Source organism: Gossypium hirsutum, chromosome A13 (genome assembly GCF_007990345.1).
Source record: "Gossypium hirsutum isolate 1008001.06 chromosome A13, Gossypium_hirsutum_v2.1, whole genome shotgun sequence".
In the NCBI taxonomy this organism is placed as follows: Eukaryota; Viridiplantae; Streptophyta; class Magnoliopsida; order Malvales; family Malvaceae; genus Gossypium; species Gossypium hirsutum.
In genome coordinates, this window is record NC_053436.1 from 13,451,849 (window position 1) to 13,465,787 (window position 13,939).

Sequence of the window (13,939 nt, forward strand, 5' to 3'; positions counted from 1 at the left end):
CAATGACGATCGGCTACTGACGACATGACAACAACTTATAAAATGGTTTTGATAGACCGAATTTTATTTTTTGGCGGCGTTTTTACTACCTGACTATTGATAATGTGAATAGATGTTTACTGACAGATATCGGTCCGGCTAAACTAATTTTGGGTTATTTTACTAAAATGATTTAAAAAATAAATAATTATAAAAATGATTCATGTTAACAAACAATTATTCAAATAATTTGAAATGAACTGTAAAATAGAATTAGGGGCTTAATGGCCGGCACCACTATGATTTTTGACCTAATTATTGCCTGAGGTTGAGGGGACTTAATGGTTGACACTTGGGGTATTATTTTTTCATACAGTAGCACACTGGTATACATTTATACTAATATTTGAAAAAAAAAATTTGGTTGGTAGGATAAGTGGCTGGCATCACTTTATAATATTAAAAAATATTTTTTTTGGTTGTTGGCACATTGATTGGTCGACACCTATTTTATCAGATAAAAAATTAGTTTGGGGGGTATTAGATGGCTGGCATCACCTTTTTCGGGGATTGAAAATTTTTTTAAGTGTTGGGACACTATGGCCGGCGCCTCGGTACTAGATTTAAAAAAAAATGGGGTGCTAGGACACTGATGACCGTCACCCTCCTAGGTATATATATATGGAAGCTATTTGGTTGTGGTATTGTAACTGGATGGGGAAAAAATTGTTAAGATTATCTTCAAATGGGAGTGTTTGGGTATGTACCATCAAATGTGGATACCGTATTTGGGAGTATATCATCAAATAGGTGTGATGTAGTGGATTACAGATGAGAGTGTGTGAGAGTGTACAACTGAATTTCGGGGTTGAATTATATACTGCCATGTTTTAACGGAGTTAAATTATATATAGTCGCGTGAACCGTAAAGGCTATGCCATCAAAGGTTGGATGACTTCCTTTGTCATAGATGGCGAACTGTGTAGACCGGTTACGGTTAAAGAATACGACTAGCGAATACGGTCGAATTTACTAAATGCAATGTAGATCTGATTCAAGTAGAAGACGACTAACTGTAGAGAAACTACTATTCAAAATGTTCATATTATTTTGGTATATGTAAATCAATTTTAGTCCATATTATTTGTTGGTTGAAATTTATAATTTTGTATATCAGTTTTGTAAATTTTTGTATTATTTTTTGGATCCGTAAAAATATTTTAGTCCATATTATTTACCGGTTGAATTTTATATTTTAGTATACCAAGTTTCTAAAATGTTTGTATTAATTTTGTATATACATATATATAATAATTAGTCGGTATTATTTGTTGGTCGAATTATATATTTTCGTATATTAATTTTCTAGGATGTTCATATTTTCTTGTATATGTAATTTTTTTTTGCGTCTTATTATTTTTTACTTAATATTTTGTACTCATCTATGCCCAAAAATAATCGAATTAAAAATGAAAAGTTTTTCCTATTGAAAGAATAATTACAAACTTAATATTTATAAAAAAATCAAAACTGTCTAGATCCCGGTGACGTCCTCAGGGCCGGCGTATAATGATTGGGCTGCCTCTATTGGCGAGGGCGTGCAACTTGAGGAGGCATTTGATAGTTGCTCGGGCCAGCCTCCGGTGTCTCACCCGGTGCACTTAAGAAAGTTGTATAATCGTATACCCCATCATCGGGGGTGAAGGGGTATTGTGAGACCGGATGTGCCGAACTAAAAATATCCTCAATGTTAGGTATAGGTGCTTGCCGATGGAGCTCTAGGTAGTATAAGGACGATTCGGAGTGTGTTGAATGTTGAGGCTCAGGGTTGTCGCCAAATATGTCCTCGAATGAAGGAGGATTCGGATGGGGGGTTTGCGAGGTTTTCTTGGATGATTCATATTCGGGCTCGAGATTGAGGTTTGAGACAGATTCTATGTTCACGAATGGTGGAACTTGATTACACACGATTGTGTTCCGGTCCTACACCATTGAGTAAATTCTGGTTACATATGCTCCGGGATCACTATGTATCGACCCTTGTATATGTAGGGCAACCTGTGTTCGACATACCATGTTGCGTACTCGCACGAATAAATGAACCCTATCTCCGAGACAAATAAGGGGGGCCGCCTCTCATGTTGGTCATTCCACAAAATGATGTACGGAGAATGTTGGTTCGCCCAATTTATGTAGTCCCTCCTCTTTTTGTCTGTCCCGTGTATTTCTTCGAAGTCATATGAAGGGTCCGAGATAGGTTGCATGCAACAAATAGTCTCAAGACCCGATCTGCAGCATGCCACTCGACCATATAAAAATTAATCAATGGGACTTTTGTCACGAACAGAGCTTGCCGATAGTGAACTCATGATGGTATGAGTTAGGGGTGAGCAAAACTCGATTCGACTTGAAAAAATTGAAAAAAATCGAATTTCGAGTTAAACGAATCGAGTTATTCAAGTCAACTCGAATTTTTTTCGAATTTGAGTTCGAATCGAGTTGAGTTTTCGAATTCGAATAACTCAAATAATTTGAATATCAAACTATAATATTTTACATTTTTACCCCAAACTCCCAAACCTGATTATTTTTCCCTCAAAACTTTTATTCCTTCCCACTTTCCCCCTAAAACTTTTACTCTCTTCCCATCCCAACCCCCTATCTACCCAAAATCCATTTCCCACCAAAATTTTACTTTCCCATTTACTTTTCCTCAAAATTTTACTCCCCAAAACCCTCAAAACTTTTTATTTTCCCCCAAAGTTTTTGCTCCATCTCACTTTCCCCCTAAAACTTTTACTCCCTTCCCAAACCATCCCCCCATTTTTTTAAATATTTCCCCTCCAAAATTTTACTCTCCCTATTTACTTTCCCCCAAACTTTTACTCAAAACTTTTACTTTTTACCCTTTACTCCCAAATCAAAAAATCAAAATTATCCAAAAAAATCCCTAAACATAAATAGTAATAATTTTATTTATATCTACTATTTATATTATTAAATTAAATTTCACATTTTTTATCATTTATATTATTGAATTGTTTAGTCATATTGAATATTTATATTAAAATTAAATTATTAATGATGCCATAAAAATATTCGTGTTAAAATTTTATATTGGTATCAATTTCACATTTTATCTTTAAAATAACTTTTATTAAAAAATCACATTTTCACATTTAACATATTTTTTAATTCCAAAATCCATAGTGACAAGAATCTGAAGATAATTGAAACAAGTAAGCAAGCAAAGAAGCTAACTCATATATAAAAGATTAATAAATAAATTATGAGGTGATGAAAGTTAATAAAAAATTTGATTACGGTGGATAAATTTTATTACGGTAGGTAACAGTGGTTACAAAGACCCAAAATTATTTTTTAAAATGTAAATCGAACAAATATATTCGATTCGAATTCAATCTCACTCTACTCGATTCGAGAAAATTTCAAATCAAATTAGGATGATAAAATATGATTCGTCAACTCGATTACCTCAAATTTTTTTCATTCGATTTGATCGAACACTCACTTCTTATGAGTGGCGTAAATTTTTTGTTTGAATATAGCATCCATAAAAACTACACAGTATAGAGCTAATGTTTTTAACTAAGTTTATTATTATTTTTTTGCAAATATTGTATTTGGAGAAAAAACTCGAAAGCGTATTTTATTTTATCCCCAGAGTGAGTCTCCATCATCTGGTGGTATACGGGCACGGTGTATGATCCTCCAATTCCCGATACCGTTGCCCATCTAAAATACACGTGAATATTTTTGTTTTTTATTTTATTTTATGAAAAAAGTACTGTATTGTAAAATTAATAAATAAAAAGTATAGTCGAACGATAAATCACATATTTATGAGTGGGCAGGACAGCGGTTGGTGGCTCACATCTCCTAAAAATGGCATATGGCATAAGGCCCACGACTGTAGTAAAAGGAAGCAGCCGTCCATGGTCTTCATAGATGGCTTTGTCGCTCAACGAAGCTTGCTGTATAAGCATGCCAATACTGCATATCCCCAACTATACTTACCGACTTTGGCCAGGTTTTCCAGTAAGGGGAGGTACATGATGTGGACTTTATTTTGATTTACGTCAGGCATCAATACCCTACCTATAAGCTGCAAAATAAACACTCTAACATCGTAGATAATGTCTATCTCCATTGGACGACTCAGGAATTCTTAAAGTTACTTCTTAACCAAGTGAATTTCAACTCGATTAATTTTCCTCCCTCATCATCGAGGGGCACTCTTCCTAATAATCGGTAGCAAGTGCCCCATGGATCCATCACTTTTCCCGGCCCAGTCACTGCTTCTCTGTTAATAGACAGTCCTAGCTGGACTGCTATGTCTTGCAGTGTGATTGTTGCCTCCCCACACAGGAGGTGGAACGTGTACATCTTTGGGCACCATCGTTCAACCAGTGCTGCTTTTAAATAGGCCCGTAGATCAGCAATCTGAATGTACGCGGCTACCCCAAACCCCGTGACATCTAAATACGACAGAACCCTCCGATTTGGAAAATATCCTGGATCATGAAGTCATGGTCTGACAACCCGGTATCGTTCCTGCAGAAATAGTAAAAATAATAAGTTTTATTTATTGTTAAAAAAAATTATTGTAAGTTTTTTTAAAGGTCAACTAGTGAACATTTTACCGTATTGTGAACAAATTTAGCAATGTAGTTGTCATGCTTTAGAAGAGATTTAGCAGCCATTCCAATATTTGCGTAAAAATTGAAGAAATTATCACGAACGATATTAAAAATTAAAAAATAAATGAAATATCTTTAATTTTGATAGAAATTGTACTAGCCCAAATTTGACCGGGCTTTAAAAGGGCAAAACAGATAAATGGATAAATAAATATTTATTTTAAAGTCCATTTAACAGTCCAGGTTACAAAGCCCAAGCATTGGGGCCCAAGCCTAAACAAACCGCATAACCAATACCTGTGTAACCCAAATACACCCGAAGCCCAACACATACACCAAACCCAATAAACCTATCAGCTAAACTTGTAACACCCCTTACCCGTACCCAAGGCCGGGATAAGGTACGAGGCGTTACCGGACAAACATACAAACATTAAACTAAAATACGGGCCATAAAATTTGATTCATATTTCAAAACGTTCATTCACTTACACATAGTCCCTTATTTGAGTCCACGAAGCCCAAAACATACTTTAGAAAGGGTTCGGGACTAAACCGAAAACTTACAAAAATCTTGAAAATTTCATGCTTTAAGGCTCCACACACCCATGTCCCAAAGTCGTGTTCCATACACGGCTGAGACACATGGTCGTGTTTCTGCCTGTGTGGAATATACCTAGGCTATTTTCCAAGCTGTGGTCAACCTTAATCTCTTACACATTTATACAAAATCAAAAGCATATAACATGGTATTCATTTAATGATTAAATATTCTCAATTAAACCACAAACATAGCATTTGTATGTCATCATACATGTGTCTCTCATACTCATTTTTCCTTGTTTATTATAGTACCACTTATATATTTATACCAAGATTATCATCTTACCAAATATCTTCAGCTTAATCATCAAGCATTCATATTTAAAACTAGATCATATCTTTATAAAATACCACAATTCAGATGCGCAAAATAACATGTTTGCCTGAAACATTTCAATTTAACTCCATACCCAACAAGCATTACATTGAGACTAGTCATATATATATACATGTCATGATAAATATCATTCTCTTTCTGTTTTCTTATAAACACATATCATTTATTTCATTATATCAATATTTCATATACCATAGTTTCCATGTATTCCACATATATTTAATTTCCTCCTCCTCCTCTCCATTCCACATCCTTAATGTATATAGCATCCTTGTAAGTACGATTTCACAATTAACTAATAAATTCTCACATCAAACTGTCCACATGAGTCATAGTCACTTATTTATAATTCGAGCTACAAAGCTCCAAATTAAGATCCGTAAATTTCCCCTGAAACTAGACTCACATATCTTTCCACCATAAAATTTTCATAATTTTTGGTTTAGCCAATTAGTACAGTTTATTCATTAAAATTTCCCCTGTTTCACTTTCTGACAGTTCTGACCTCTCTTCACTAAAAATTAATTATCTCACAGTACAGAACTCGGATAATGTTCTTGTTGATTTATCTTGAAAATAGACTCATTAGGGATTTTAAAAATATAATTTAAATCCTCTAATTATTTTTATCCAAATTGTTTTGATTTTCCAAAATCAGAACAGGGGATCACGTAATCATTCTGAACCAGTCTCACAAAAACATAAATATCTCAAAATATAGAACTTCTTTTCTTGCTCTGTTTCCTTTATCTGAAAATAGACTCATTAAGATTTAATTTGATTCTCATTAAGTCTCTGATTCAATTTCTACTATTTTTAGTGATTTTTCAAAATCACATCACTGCTATTGTCCAAAACAGTTTTATTGCTAATTCACTCTTTCACACTTTCTTTGTATTAACCTCATTTTAACATACATATCACAAATCATTTTCACCACATTTCATACATCACAAGTATAGGCCCATGATCACAAGGTCACCATAAAATCATCCTCATGTATAACTTACTTGTTTATAACATTACCACCTCCTGGTCACTTAATGAACACATCATTCACATAACCAAGTTCCTGCACTTATTCATCACAAAACTCACAAAGCAATACATAGAGAGTCTCCCGCTGAACACTTCGGATCAATCCTCGATTCTTGGTGGTTTCAGCACATAGCTCCACCCATCATATAGTTCGGCTCTCTTGTACACATGGTGAACACTCAGTACCACCCATGTGACCTAGCCAATTTATCTCGTAGCTCTCTTGTCTACATGGTGTCCTTCACCTGGAATCACGCATGCGACCTAACTACATATATCCCGTAGCTCTCTTGTCTACATGGTGTACACATAGTATCACCCATGCGACCTAGTTACATCATAATGTCTTGTAGCTCTCTTGTACACATGATGTTCACTCAGCACCATACATGTGACCTAGCTACATACTATCTGTATCATCCAATCTTTCCGAAGGTTCAACCGGGATTTCTCTCTCTTTTCCAATAATTTCACCAATCAAGTAATTATCCACAAACATATTTTCAATATTATTATAAAATATCATAATACAAGTAATATTGATGTATTACTTACATATAAACTTACATCTCATTTAATATCAAGGCAATAACATTAAATTACACATTGCCTTATTAAAAATCATATGAACTTACAATTTCTCATAGTATCCATAATCATAGAAATCACACTTATGTATGATAATTCGATGCACTTCATGTACCATAGACATATTTTTAAATCAATCATAAACTTGGCACCAAAATCATTTAATTTAACATAATTCAATTAATTTCACTAAATTTAACTTTCAAATATAAATTACAGCATTATTGCTGTATTATTATCATACCAACTTACATAGTTTCAACACCTCGGAAATCATAATAAATATATCAATTTTACATTGAAACATGCATAAATTAATGCTTATTATACATATGAACTTACCTCGATACTAAAACGACCATTTTATCAACTTTCCCAATTTTTGATTTTTCTCTCATTCTAGGTTCAAATCTCATTTTTCGGGATCTAAAAAATCATATTTTATTTATTTAATTAATTTACTATTAAAAACAGTCCTTAACTCAAACTTTTGAAAAATTACAATTTTGCCCCTAAACTTTTGCATATTTACACTTTTTCCCCTTGGCTCGGGAATTAAACTTCATCCCTTATTCTTATGTTTTATGACATGTTGATCACTTTTCCCTTCTATGGAAACATCAAATTCTCACTCTAACATATACTTATGACTATTAGATATTTTTACCAATTAAGCCCTTTTACTCGTTTTCACTCAAAACCGAGTAGCACAAGTTGTCTAACACAATTTAAAACCTCATATTCTATCATAAAATAGAAAAATAAACACATTTCACCTATGGGTATTTTTCCAAATATGAACCCTAGCTTAAATTATTGCTAGAATAAGCTTAATCAAATTACTGGGATTCCAAAAACGTAAAGAACTTGAAAAACGGGGTTAGAATGAACTTACTATTGAGCTTGGAAAGCTTGAAAACCATAGCCGTGGCTTCCCCCATGCTAATTTCAGCCTCCATGAAAAAGACGAGTCAATTTTGGCTTTATTTTCCCTTTTTATTTCTTTTAATTACCAAATGACCAAAATGCCCTTCCTTACTAAACTTTCAAAAATTCCATCCATGTCCAATTTTTGTCCATCACTTAGAAATTGGTCAAATTGCTATTTAATACCTCCTAATTAATGTTTCAAAGCAATTTCATACTAGAAACTTCTAGAATGCAAGTTTTGTAACTTATTCAATTTAGTCCTAACTTCAAATTGAGCATTTTATGCATAGAATTTCTTCACGAAATTTTCACACAATCATGCAATCATATCATAGACCTCAAAATAATCAGAAAATAATTATTTCTATCTCGAATTTTGCAGTCACGAAACCTCTGTTCCAACTAGACCCAATTTTGGGCTATTACAAAACTATCCTATACCCGTTACACCCTTAACCCAAAACTCAATGGCCCAAGCAAACCCAAAGCAGAGAGGCCCGGATGGCCCAAATGGTTAGCAGAACATGGGAGACCTAGGGTTTCAGAACCCCTAGACGTCACAATCATGTGTCTATTCGTCTCGCAGTGACCCGAATCAACGCTGCCACCATCGTCAAGCCTTCATCACCGCCGGATTTTTTGTCGTCACCTGCAAAAAAAATGGAAAGGACGACAGCAGAAAATATGAGCAAAATATGGAAAGAAATCTTAAGAAATCAAAGATTTCTATCCAAGATTGTAAATCATTTACAAAGGGCTATAAAAGCTTTTCTTTTTAATCTGTGAAGGGGAGTTTTTTAGGGGGGCTCAAAAATCGCATATACCAGAGACAAACAGTGTAAAACAGACACGAGTATTACACCTATACAAGGAATAAAAATCAGATCTAAAGTGATTTTCAGAGATTACTTTTCGTTCCCTTTTCTATTTTTCATTTTTTTATTTCGAAGATTTGAATCGTTTTGAGGAAAAAGCACTTTTAAAATAGAAAGGAAAGGGGATATTACCGTCGGATTGGGCTTTGGGAAGCTTTAAGGAGTGTAAAACTCACTTTTGGGAACTCCGACCATCGTAAACGTGGCGGAGATGGCGGAGGACGGCGAGGCCCGATGATCGGAGTTCGATGGGAGCTTTGAGGGCAGGCAGGCTTTCGAGAGCATTTTTTTGAGTTTTTGTTTTTAGGAAGAGGTGAAAATGAACGTTTTTGGAAAGAAAATTGGTTTTTAAAGCACCCTATACGGCGCCGTTTCGTAGTATGCAGAAGGGCCCCAAAACGACGTCGTTTTGGGGCCAACCCGATTACTTGACCCAGTCCATTTAGAGATCCGCGTGTTTTTTTGACTAAAGGGATATTTATCCCTTTAGTCCTTCTCCATTTTCAGTTTTTTAATTAAATTTATTTCATTTTTTTTAAATTAGCCTTATAATTTTATTTAAATTTAATTTTAGCCCTTTCTTTATTATTTTAAATTTTGTTATTTTTTATATATATAATTTATTTATTTTAAAAAACTATACATATATTATTATTAAAAAATACTATTTATATATTTATATAAAAAAATTTATTTATCATATATTATTTTCCTATATATTTATATTAGATTTTATTATATAACATTTATTATATTTTTTATTTTTATTATATATTACTTATTATATATTTTTTATTATATATTATGTATATCGTATATTATCTATTATATTATTTATGTTTTATATTGTTCATCATATTATTTATAATTTTAAAATTATTATTATTAAATTATATTTTTAACTCATATTATATACATATTTCATTATTATTTATTTATTATGTTTCATTTCATTTTAAATTGATATTTTTATATATTATATAATTATTTTATTATAAATATAAATTCTTTTACATACTTTTTATTTTATATATAATTATTATTCTTTTATAATTTTTTGTTATTATGTATTATATATTGTATATTAAATACTATTTTAAAATTATTATGTATTATATGTATATTTTGTTAACAATTACTCACTTTATTTTATATTTTTATATATACTAATTCTTTTATATATTTTTATATTGTATATATCATTTATGTATTAAATGTTATTTTATAATTATTATTTGATGTTGTACTTTATGAACATGTACATTGATATTATATTACTATTTTTTTTGTTTATATATTAAATTGTATATCATGCATCATTTTTTAATTATTACTTTGTATGTTTGTATGTTTTGCTTATTCATCTTCAATATATGCTATGTATATCTTTGTACGTATGTTGTTAAGATTTGCTATATTTATTATTATTTTAAATATGTATGTATCTAACGTATGATCTTTATATTATTACTATCATATTGTTTAAATGTATGTTTTATTTACCTGTTACGATAATATGTTATCATGCATGATTTATAATGTAATATGATTCCTCATGCATCAATTTAAAAATGAGATTCCAAGTTTTCAAAAAAATAAAAAGGCAATGTTTGGTATTTGGAAGCTTCGAGAAAAGTAGTGCCCTAACTTACTGGGTTACAACTTTTCTCATTGATTTCGATAGTCTAGCACCCTTCTAAGTATTTTTGAAATTTTCAAAATACAAACAACTATTTTGGAATTTCAAAACATGGTGTCCTAACTTACTGGATATGATGTTTTGTAGTTTCGAAATAGAAATTTTCAAAAGACAAGCTTAGCTTCAAAAGTTTTAAAATATTGCTTTCTAACTTACTGGATGTGATATTTTGACTCGTTTGAAATAAGCGAACCTAAATTTTTCAAATCAAAACATTCTAAATAAAAGAGGCTTGTATCTTAAAACTTTCAAAATTCCGACATTAAAGACACTTGATAATCAATTAGGTACCAATTTTTGGGCGTTACGAGGATGCTAATCCTTCCTCGTTCGTAACCGACTCCCGAACCCATTTTTTTGATTTCGTAGACCAAAACTAATGATTTTAAACAAAATGATTTATTGGTGATCCAATCACACCTAAAAGATTGGTGGCGACTCCCGTTTTCGTTTTTCTTAAAGGCGATTCTCATTTTCCAAAACTCGAATTAAAAATGGTTTCGACAGCTTGGCGACTCCGCTGAGGAGTAATAAGAGAGTCAAGCCGTGTAATTGATTATCTCTTGTCTTAATGTCAGAAATTAAAAATTAAAAATTTAATCCTCTTTGCATTATATGTGTTTGTATTATTGCATGTGTTGCTATATTCTGATACGCATTGTATTTGCATGATCGTTGTGGTGACACCCTTAAGTGAGAGTGAGAAGCTACGCCTTCGTGAGGTTTTCGCCTCCGTGCAGGATAGTGGATCACTTTCGGGATACATCCGTACCTATGGTTTCGTGAGATTTTCATCTCTGTGTAGCCATAGGGAAATGTATTCCCCTGAACTGAACTCGATTCAAATGAGCCTATAATGGGTGAGGATCGAGGAATCTGCTGGTTCGGGTACCTCAAACTTTAGAAACAAACCATATATAGAAAAACCGTAAGAGGTCAATATAGATAGAATTATACTTAGGTTATCTCTGTGTTTATTAATATCATATAATACTGACTGTTTTCTTTCTTTTGTGCATGTCATTTTGCATTTAAAAGGTATCGATTCACGGTCAGTTTCTAAGTTAGAAAGTTTTATTATAGAGAACAAACTTCTTGATAGAGTGGGGGGCAACGCTAACGTCCATAGATGGTCTGAGCAAACTCAGCTAGGAAAAGGGGATAGCATAATTGTGGGATATATGTCGGAGCTATCAGACTACACTCGCATCAGTGTCACATAGAATAATCTGCAGGAGCTTAAGGCAATTTGGGATCAGTGGGGCAGTGAGACCAAGTAATCATTCTACGGTAAGTACGGAGATTTGCCCTATTTGTTTGATATTCAGGTTGATGAGAACTTGTTTTGAGCTCTCGCTCAGTTTTGGAACCCAGCATACAGTTGTTTTACCTTTGGGGAGGTAGATTTAGTGCCTACTGTAGAGGAGTACATAGCATTACTTCAGTGTCCTAGATTTCAGTGTGATAGGATTTATTCTCGAGCTGCTTGTGTCCCAACCTTTGGTAAGAAGTTGATGACCATTACGGGGATGAGCGAGCATTGGATCATGGCTAGAATTAAGGAAAAGGGTGAGAATAAATGCATTCCGTGGGGAGCTTTAAAAGATTTGATCCAGACATATCCATACGAGGCGAAGAGGGTAGACATTTTTGCCTTAAGCTTATACGGATTGATGGTTTTCCCCAAGGCCTTGGGATATGTGGACGAGGCAACCACGGGTCTCTTCCATCGACTTAGCAAACGGGTCACTTCTGTTCCTGCGATTTTGGCGGAGACATTCAGGTCCTTGAATGCATGTAGGAGGGCCAGTGCGGGCAGGTTTGTTGGTTGTGCTCAGTTACTTTTAGCTTGGCTCTACAGTCACTTCCGATTGATAGATAGGGTGGTTTGTCGGGTCTTCTTCGAGGATTAATCCCCGTTGAAGGACATAGCAGCTTTGACTAGGAAAGTTGATGTTCCTAAAAAAAATTGGATAGCACTACTTTAGAATTTGCAGTCAAAGGACGTAGAGTGGAGGGCTCCATGGATGATTCCTGGTGAGATTCTTTACCGATGCGGTAGTTTTGATTGGTCCCTCTGTTGGGAATTTGGGGTACCATTGGTTATGTCCCTTTGCTTGTGCTGAGGCAACATGGATTGAGACAGTTTATACCGGCAACTTATGGTTTGGTTCAGAGTGAGTTCATGTATAGAGGAGCTAACTAAAAAAGGAAGGTCAGTGAGATCTCTAGTGCTTGGAACAAGACTTGTCGATTAAAGGGAGTAGTTATTAGCCCTGTTACGACTCTGGAGTACGTCGAGTGGAGAGGTAGAAGGATTAACTTCCCTAAGCCAAGCGTGGAAGGAGCTCGACCGATAGAGGAATATTTGCAAGTGACGCCCTCGGAGTTAGAAATTATGAAGCAAGAGTTCGAGAGAAAGAACTTGGAGCTCGAGAAGAAGATAACAAAGCTCGAAGAAAAAAAGATGTACTTGAGCCTAGACGTCGACGTTCAAAAGATGGAGGTCGAGAAAGAGAGGAAAGAAAAAAGGAAGATTGAGGAGGACCGAGACGATTTAAAGGAGCACTACAAAAAGGCACAAGTAGCTTTGAAGAGAGCGGGACTAGGAAGGTTTTCAGATCAGGGGCGGAAAGAGGTCCAAGATGTAACGACCCGAATTTTAAGGTTATCAGAAAAATGTATTTTTGGGTCTTCGTTTCTGAAAAAAATGGATTAGTAAATAATTATTAAAAATATTTATGAAGTTAGTCGAGTGGTTAATTAGATTTTAATGAAGTAAATTTAGCTTAATTAAGGATAAATGGATAAAATGATTAAATTGAATGAAGTGTGAAAGTTTAATTATAGAATAAAGAAAATTGAGGGGATTAAATAAGCAAATAAGCCAAAGTGAGTGCCAAGTGTGTGATAAAAATAAAATACATGTGTGATAAATAATGTACATACATTTGTAATACATGTATGTATTTACTTATTATTTAAGTAAGTATTAATGTATTTATTATTAAATTGATATTATATGATAAATAAATAAAAGAAAGACAAGTGTATGAAAATGATTTTGTAACGCCCCAATTTTCGGGAATTCTGTAAAAGTTGTAAAATTTAAAATTCTGTGTTCTGTTTGTTATGTGTAGGATTAATCATGTTGGTGGGCCTCTAGAAGGCCCAAGTTTAGGATAAAACCCGGTAGTTTTAATTAAATTTAATTCTATAAGAGAAAGGG